General features: G+C 42.8%; 1 long non-coding RNA gene across 1 annotated transcript; it reads right to left on the reverse strand.

Annotated features, from left to right (window-relative positions):
* Positions 1-2,048: 2,048 nt before the first annotated feature.
* Positions 2,049-7,017, reverse strand: LOC134160772 (uncharacterized). Its single transcript, XR_009963674.1, has 3 exons — positions 6,227-7,017; positions 5,424-5,680; positions 2,049-3,333 (listed from the first exon to the last, which is right to left on the reverse strand). It is a non-coding gene; the product is annotated as an uncharacterized LOC134160772 (long non-coding RNA).
* Positions 7,018-9,680: the final 2,663 nt, after the last annotated feature.

The raw sequence follows: 9,680 nt of genomic DNA on the forward strand, positions 1-9,680 counted from the left end.
TGAGAGTTTCTCTCAGTGAAATTTTACACATTAAACACTGCAAAATACAAAATATGGTATACTGACGATGCATAGCATTCGTCAGTCTCACTTCTGAAATGCAGAGATCTCAGCTACCAACTCCTGCCACTTCCACTGAACACTGCAGAAAAGTCGAAATAAAACCTATCCTTCCTATTCCTACAGAATAAAGAATTGTGTTTTACCTCTCATTACACACAAACAGGGACCACAATAACACAAAGGGACTCTATAGAGCAGGACCTGCCTGTAACCACAGTGTTACCCACATAGGCCATTTGCATGCTCTTGTACAAGAAGTCCCATTTTCTTGTAAGGCATTTAAGGGTCTGAGAAGGATACCAGTACACAGATACCAGCAAACCTTATAGTTGGCCCAGAAAATTAAAGCTCTGAATGACAGCCCAGTTTCTCATGTAATACCTCCTGCTTTGTCTGGGTTAACTTGGTTTAATTTGACAAGTACTAATTAGAAATGACCTGTCTGCTCACCAGTGATCAGCTGAAAAAGAAACCTCCACAGACTTCTCTTCCTTGTGTCTTACTGTGAGGCATCAGACAAGGCACTAGCTTTCCTGCAGTGCTGAGCAGCTTGCCTCATTCCTCCTCTCTACAATATCAGGTCCTGCAATTCGCCATTGAAATGATAAGCTGCCTTAGGAAATTTCAGCTCCCCAAAACTCCATCTCACCCAGAGCTCGAATCTGTCGCTCTGTCTTTTTCTTTTATATATCACTTTTTTTAACTACAAGCTCTCCAGCCCCTTGTGCAGCTCCTTTCGATTTCGTTTCTCACCTGCCTGACAAGAGGCAGAAGTAGGAATTAGCATTACTTTCACATCCTCCCCCTCTCCTCACATCTCAGGGCACTCGTGTTTCTCTCTCCATCACACAACCCAGAACCTGACCAGGAGCTGCCTGGACAAGGCCACAGTTTTGCCCTCCAAGGGCCTGATAGCTCGTTGAAAAGCATGCTGAATTTGCCCACAGACTTCAGTGGTCTTTTATCAATCTGATGGCCATAGCACATGGGCAAGCAGCCAGAATGACTGAACAGAGCACACCAAGACCTGGGCACCGGGTACTCAAGAAGTCTGTTGACCACTTAATTTGACCTAGATCCCTCAAACCACCACACTTTTTATAGAGCTGATGCTGGAAACATTCATTTTGCTCTGCATGCCAGTCAGGGCAATGCAAGATGGAACACTAAATCAAGCCACAGAAGTTGATCACCCCCAAAATAAGCCATTTAAAGGATATCAGTTTTCAATCACATTCTTTGGGCAGATGGTAAAACTTCAAAGGCTTGTGGGAATATATATATTCCCACATTCCCTAATATATACTCTGTATGGCCTCAGAAACACAGCACTGGAGTCTTAAAGCATGCGTTAGGGTAAAAGACCAGAAGGGTTGCTTATATGCTTATTTGATTGTGCCTCTTTCAGGGGCTCTAAAATCACCTTCTGCGTCATATGTGGCAAAACACAGGCCCACCCCCGTTCTGCATTGAAGCTGAAGAGGTGGTACCTGAACCTCAGAGGAGTTCCATGCAGACAATGGTCTGTCCACTTGCTTCTCTACCCTGAAACAAAGCCTTCATTCAGCTCACTTAGCTCGACTTCAGACCTGGCCCCTGTCTCTTAGTCCTGCTGCCCCTTTGGCCAGTCTTCTTGCTAGGCTGGGTCATATCATTCTGCAAATTAACTTCATAACAGGATCAGTCACAGAAAAACCTAAATTTAACATTTGAAGCTAAGCAAAGGGGTCCACAGGGACATGGGCAGCTTCTGAGGTTGTGAAGAAAAAGCTCAGGTAACATGGGCAAAAATATTTTCTTTCATGACAGAAATTTGCAATGATGCAGTGACCAAAACAAAAGAAATTAATGGGGTTTTGCTGTGTTGTAAAAGTAGTGGAAATGCAAAATTTCCTGGCTTTGTGTATAGATGAGATGTCAAGATGATTTGAAATACTCTTAGAGGTAAGAGCAAAAAAGGGTGCATAAATAACATGCAACATATGTGGAATGTAAAGAAACCCTGTAATTTGCCTTATTTTTCCACAGAACAGAAATACATAAACATGAACATGCCAGGGATAAGACATGATGCTAAGCTACTGCAGTGATATGTGCTTTAGGTATGTGGGTAGGTGGAATGGATGGATCCAGAATAAATGCATTACACCTTATTTATTACTTGTCTCAATCCATATGTTATTTCCCATTGTCCTTAGCACATTCTTTTGTGTGAATAGTTCAGGTAAAATTCTGAATGTTATGAATGCATAAGCCACAATGAGATTCAGCTAATAGAAAAAGACCAAGCTATCACCCCAAAGCTGCCTCACTTTTTGCTTGCTTTTTTCTCCTAAAAAAAAACAAGCTGATTTTTGTCTTAGTGGACCAAGGAAATCACATCAACCTGTGACTCTTTACCCAATTTTCAAATCTCTTCAATTTTGGCTTCTAAAGGCCAAATGGTCTAGGGTAAGATTATTATTGTCCTGCTTGCTAATAGCCCGTAGGGACCTCTTCTGTATATTTGTACATATGTACCTGTACCTTGACCTGACTTTCTTAGGTGTGAATTTTATGACAGTCAGTATGTGCATAAACACATGCTTTGCCTTCTTGCTCCAATGAAGTGGAGGAAACTGGGCAGATAAGAAAACAGCATACTCTGTCTCCATCAAACAATAAGCAGCGCAGTTTGAACAGTTACACATATATACAGAAACACTAGTATTGCCAGTCACAGTTATGAAACCATCAGCAGTAACCACTGTGGCTCATCCCAGCCACGTCAGGCCTTATGGAGATAACTGTACTACACCAAGTAGATTAAACCCACACACTGATTTGTGTGGTGTTCATGCTGTGTCTGCAAGCACTCCTGAAACAGTGTCTGTCCAGTGACCCATACTGGGCAAGCCATGACCACTTAAGCCTCTACTGCAGAGCAAACATCAGGTCCTGAGTTTCCCATTGCAGCTCCTTCACAGATGAAAAGTAGCCCAGGCACATCTACACATGGCACTTGTATCTCACCTGTGCAATCCAGATAAGGACTTAAATCCAACTTTTTCTACATTGCTGAGGAATGGGTGCTATTCTGCACAGTCAGACGATCCAGCCTTTGCCTTCTTATGAATAATGATCCAACCATTTGGATAACTAACATACGGTGCAGCTCCACAGGATGTTACTTGCTTTGGGACCCAGAATGCCTGTAGCTCAGCATCCTAGACAATGTCAGTTGGTGCCCCTGGGGTATGGACAGCTGAAGGTGTGCGGAGGCTCATCTTTCTGGAAAGAGCACAAGAGCTCTTAGAGCAATCATGAATGTGCAGTTGAAGGCACAGCTCACCACCTGAAGGTAGCTTGGTTGGCTAAATGGTGAATGGAATATTAGTTGCATATTTATGGTCCTTATGATTACGGAGGCCTTGTCATCATCCTCTTTTGGAATGTGATTCAAATTAGCAAGTGTGATCAAATTAACCTGAGGCAAAGTGGTCAACTGCAGAAGAATTGCAAATTCTTCTGAATTAATTTGCAGAAGAACTGCAAATTAATCAAGCAAAGTGGTCAACTGCAGAAGAAAGCCTCCCAAATTGCTATAATCACTGCTTTGGCTAAAATCACTGCAATTAAGTAAGACAATTTCTTTACTATAGCCCCTAAGTTACAAAGCCAATAGGCAGTTGGAAAATTTTGTCCTGGTTACATGGTTGCCAGATTTTTTAATGACTATATGCCAGATTAAATCAAATAACTCTGCTGTTTTAGCCAGGGTTAGAAAAGGCTTTTGGCTATGCTTTAACTGGTTTTTCTTCATGAAAGGAAGAAGGATTCAGACAAAAAGAAATTAAGACATAGAGGCTTTAAAGGTAGCTAAGGCTCAGCAGAAGCTTCTGCTACTGTGTCACTATCCCTGTGCTTTGTAGCAAGTTGTTTTGTGTTGCTCATCCTGCTTGCCTAGGCCAGTGAAAGCCTTTGCTCTGTCTGTCAAGAGTAATCCTAATATTGGGAGACTCCAGGCAAAGGATTGAACGTGGCCTGGCATTCCCTGTGGCTGTTTGTTTGATGCTGATTTCACAGCCATTGAATGAGCCCTTAACCTCATCACTTGCAGCTCTTTTTTGGCAGCATGTCAGGTAACAAAATTGGCCTTGAGAAATGCCAGACTTTGCCAGCTCCTCTTCAACAGAAGATCCTGTTGTTTTGTCAGCAGTTATTCAGCCCTTGATATTCCCAGGTTAGTTTCACTAAGCTCAGAACAGAAGCAGAAACATTGTCCCACACTGCATTTCACTTGTGCTAAACTACTCTCAAAATTGCTAGGGTAAGAGCCTACCTCAGCTGTAGGAGTTTAAATATAACTCCACTAATTCTCAAAACACGTATTTTGTACCATAGAAGAATCTACATAAATAACTTGCTTGCTATTTTGGACTACGATAATACCAATAGGTGGAGTTGGTTAAGTCAGGCAAGGAAAGGAATAGAGACTAGCTCTAACCCACAAAAATTGGAAAAAAGGTATTTCTAGGCAGATCCACAGTGGAGGGGGAAATGGCAACCGTTGTTGCTTGAAAAGAACTTCCACCTGCTTTTGTATTAATACTGTCTTTTTTAATCAATAATCAAAGTAGTTCATATGTCTGTTAACTGGCTGCCTTAATGCCCAAGTCTTTTCCATAACAAAATCCCTAATGTACTTAGTACCCATCAGCTTCAGGTCAATGTTTCTGACCCAGCAGGCTCCAAGACAGCTTCAAATTTTAACCCTCAGTAACTTACAGCAAATTAAGATGGATTTTCTCTTCTGTTGCTTAAATTCTGGGAGGAAGCAATACGTTTGAAGTACCTGCTGGTGAGACCAAATTCCATGAATATGCTTTTTTTCTCACAGTTCATGTGTTCATCAATATCATCTCCACTTCTTTCCCATTTAGTTTAATATCTATATATGTATACAGATACATATATCTTAGCTGGGGGAGGGCAAGGCAGAGTAAATTGTCTCTGGTTTCTCTTGAAACTCTGCAGAGTGCTGTTCTGATCAAAAGTCCTTAATTATTACTAAGCTTCCTTCAGGTATATGTTATGCTGACAATCCACCTTCCCATTGATTGTTATATATACTAAGACCAATAAATCCATGTGCTGTAGCTTTCAGGGTGGAGGGGTTTTTTGTGTTACTCAGCAAAATGTAACATGATCAGCATGTGAAAAATCACCATCTTGATGATTTTACCAACCTGTCTCTGAGACCACCCCAAAAGAAAGGAAGATGATGGTTTTAGATAGGAAAGACCTGCTGTGACCAGGTTTCTGACCATATACTGGTGTCTAGTAGAATCTGCAAACCAAGATGGCTGTGATGGGTTTACCTCCTGTCTCTGACACAAGGGCACTCTGCTTCCAGTGGTACCAGTTGTCAAACAATGTGGCAAGATGAAAATCCTGACCCTTGGCACTCTTCAATGAGAAAACTGGAAGAGTGGGTGCCCCCGGTGATGGTCTGTCACAGGCGCACATACTGGCTCTTTTATTCCTTCAACATCTGCAGGGGTGCCGCCTGCATCTGTGGACAGCTACAGCTCAAAAGCAAGGTTTCTTCATTGTTAGACATCCTTTAACAGCAACCCTGGGGGTGGAACAGACAGGGGCAAGGATGAGAAAACCCCAAAGCTGATGCCAGTGTGGTGCTGACTTCTACACACCCTGAGCAGCCCTAAAACTGCATAAGGGCAGGGCAAGAACCCCATAAAACTCATGTGGAGACAGATGCCTTCATCCCGTGACTGAACACTGGGCTCCACAGCTGCATCCTGCTTGCACATAACCCAGGGAAGAGTCAGAGTTGGATCTCCTCAATACTGAACCTTTGAGCAGTGCAAATGGTAGAAGGCTGCTGAATATTTAGATATTGAAGCCCCCCCCCCCCCCCCCCAGCCTTCCAACCCACTAGGAGTAAACATGCAGGGTTTTACAATGTGCAGCTCTTGATTCACAAGCTGGATATGGGGTCAGGGCTACGGGGACTCAGTGGGGCTACTGCAATGTGATAACGTACAGCAGCATGTAAAGGTCACTGCCATTCTACAGTGAAATCAATACACTCCCTCAAAAACCTATTAGGCAAAATATAGACTATGACAGAAAGTTTAGAAGACTACAATAGAGCACCCACCTCTGTGCCTTAGATCTGAAGCACAGCAACGCAAGCGGGAGAGCCTTTTGCAGAGAGCAATCTCCATTTACACTATAAGCACAATTTCTCTCTCACTGACTGGAAGCTCAAGAATTAGCTGGAGCATCTCCTGGGTGTTTGTGAATCAGCCTGAAACCAAAAGTGAGAATAAACTTGGGCAACTCAAAGGGAAAATACAGGAAGCAAAAGGACATGGAAAGCTTCCCGAGTCAGCTCAGGCAGCCGAAGTCACGTTACAGCTTGCCAAATCAATGCATCTTCCAAGCACATTCACGTGTGCAAGATTCGTCTCATTTATGTTACTTTGTCACAATGGCTTTCACTGAGCCCTTTTCAGCCCTGCAGCCCCTTCAGACATATTTGCCAAAGACAATAAGATAGCAAAATGTGAATGAGTTTAGCCCTGTAGCCGTACGTCATTACACAGATGTGAAGAAAAGACAAGTACAAGATGTTTTTAGAAGAAAACTGAAGTGAAAAAGGTAAATGTGTTGTGACCTCAGATCAGATGCCACTACTCTGTGAAGTAATCTTTACTGAATTCTGCTTTCTGGCTTCCCAATTCCTGCTTTGCTAAAAGTTGTACATGGCTCACCACTCCTTCCAGGCTTGATGCAGCCCTTCCTCTCCGGTCCTGCATGCTCCCATCACTGCAGAGTGCGCATCCACTCCCGTGGGCTGTATCCTTGTCTGCAAGCATCACTGAGAAACGGGGACTAAACAACAGCAACACAGATTTCCTCCTGACAAGAAATTATTTGGTTTTCCTATTGCACTCTTTGCATTAAGCTGCTTCCTGGAATTTCAGACTTAAAACCACCATTATAAATCATCAAATACCTTTTGTATTAGTACAATGAAATAACATAACCACCTTTTGCCCACATGCAGGGAGGAACTCCAGTATCAGTACTGGAAAGGAAGCAAGCTGAGACATCACAAAGGAAATCACCTACCTCTGGAGCTGCCATTGATACTGCACAGCACCTTAAATGTAGCTCTACCAGAAAATTCCTCTGACTTTTGCTAATCGCCAGCACAAAGCTGGCACAGAGTATCATCATTATTTAATGAGTGTAAAATAATGGTCCGTTATAGGCACGCTTAAGCGTTGCAAACCATCAGGAAAGACTGGAATTTTGACAATATGCTGGAGGTAAGCGGTTATGAAGCACCTGAGGGCATTTTATTCCACAGGGAGTCTGAAAGTCAGGAAAAAATACAAACAAGCATCTCCTTCCATAACACAGTTTAGGTATGGTCTGCAAAGGGCACATGCATTTCAGTTCTAGCTGAGATTCATATTAAAATGGCCCCCCAGAGGTATTCTGCTTTGTTTCTATCTTCTTGGGTTTTTGTAGTGGATCATATTCCTCTTCACTGAACAGGAGGCAAAAGAAGGCATCGAACTTCCCTGCAGGTGAGGACACTTCACCACATTAATGGTTAGGTTAACTCTGCTGTAATTCCTCCAGACTCTGTTTGAGAGGGAGGTGATCCTTTTGGAAATAACACCATCTTTGCTATAGCTGCGGTATTTCTGCGGATGGTACTATTCCCACCTTGGTCACACGAGGCACTCCAGGTACTTTCAATACCTTTGAATCTGTAGATACTTGTTGCTAGGGAATGTGCTCTGGGAGGCACCGGTACAGAAAGCAGCCTACAAGCTCAGTGCAGCACAGGCATCCCACAGAGCATCCCAGGACTGTATTGCCCATGCATGGCACCAGGTTTAAGCAGCAGACAGAGACATTGGAGTCCAGGGTTTTAAAGCAGTAGTTTCCTGGATAAATTGGAGATTGCAGATAGTATTCTGCTTAAATTGTGGATCAGCTCTAAAAAGGAGCATCGTAAACCAGGACAGTGAAGCCCCATGTTTATTGAGTCTCAGTGGTTTACAAATAAAGTAGAATCTATTTATAAGCTTTTTAAAATCACCCTCCTGTAGCCACTGCAAACCTGCAAGCTTAGAACCTGCAAATCAGGCTGAGGTCCTCCTGCCTTGTGCTTCAGCATCCATAGTAAAACTTAATGGTCCAGTTGTTGCCTTTCCCTCTACCTGCATGCTGTTTAAGCCAGCCACACAAATACGGGAGGCATAACTAAGGACCTCCACTAGATTTGCAATGGAAACTTATTTTGTATTCATACTAACAATACCCTGATTACCAGAATAAAACCCTCAGATAGTTGTATTGGTTCTGTAGCAGGAATAAATAATATTAAAACCTTATCTCTGCCCTTAAAGAAAGCAAATAGGACTGGAATACAGGAAATGGGTCTATGGAGTAAGTAAGCGCTGCTTTGATCTACTGCTTTTAGGAACACAACACACGTTAAATTCAGCTCCTAAGTGGAAGAGGGTCAGCAAGCAGAATTTCCACAATAAAAGCTCTGTGGTTGCAGGTGTTCAGGCATATACATCATCTCCTTCCCTGAAGATGAATACCAGGATTTGCGATCAACTTAACACAAAGGATTGTACCGCTCACAGCAGGATTTATTTACATGATATCCCCAGAGAAAGATGCTCTCTCCCTCCCTCTCCCTCTCTGAAATATGGCCAGCAATATAGTACCTGAACACTCTTGCCATTTGATCTCACTTTCAGTAGCATGTGTTATTTCCAGGATAGAGGAGGATATTCTCCCACTTATACACAGTATTGCTTGGCTAGGATATTTTTGCCTCTGCCTTTCTCCTGATGTGAGAAAAACCAAGGTCAAGTTCCTGCATCCTGAGTCTTGACATTTAGCATTCTTGTGATCTGCCTAGTGAGTGCAAGGATTTACTTCAGACTTTCCACTTGAAATCCCACCCTGGATCTGAGAACACATTTGCAAAAAGTTTGGTTCCAGCATTTCCTGAATTAAATATATTTTGGGGTTTTTTTTAATCAAATTGAAGTTACTCTTTATCCCACCTTTAATGCAGCTAAAAGAGGCCAAAGTCTCATCTCCAGGTACAGCCATATTTTACTATCCCTTTCTCCTTCCAGTTCAGTATATCCTTGGTCTCTAAGACAGCTTCACAAATGAAAAACATGCAAGCAAAACTCATACTATTTCAACTTGGTGGCCTGTCTGGTGTCCCAGCACATCCTCACAGCTTGCAAGCGCAGGAAGCCAGCTTCTGCTCACCCCATATCTCTTCAAAGATCTCCTCCACACAGGAGCTCCAGGATTTCAGGATGGAGCTAGAGGCTTCTGTTCTATTACCCTGGCTCTGCTGTGTCCCGAGTGCTGTCTGCCCAAAAGCAAACCCTATGGCTGAGCAAACTGTCTGGTTATAGTCCCACAATGTACTGGAAAAAAAAAAAAAACTATTAATCTAGTTTATTTATATGAATATCATAGGTGGTAAAAGAGAGCTCCCACATCTTCTGAGCATCCCTGAGCAGCCGAGCTCTTGACCATGCTGGCTGGTTGTC

Source organism: Pezoporus occidentalis, unplaced genomic scaffold (assembly GCF_034315485.1).
Source record: "Pezoporus occidentalis ecotype Australia unplaced genomic scaffold, CSIRO_AGI_Poc_V1 ctg164, whole genome shotgun sequence".
NCBI classification, from domain to species: domain Eukaryota; kingdom Metazoa; phylum Chordata; class Aves; order Psittaciformes; family Psittacidae; genus Pezoporus; species Pezoporus occidentalis.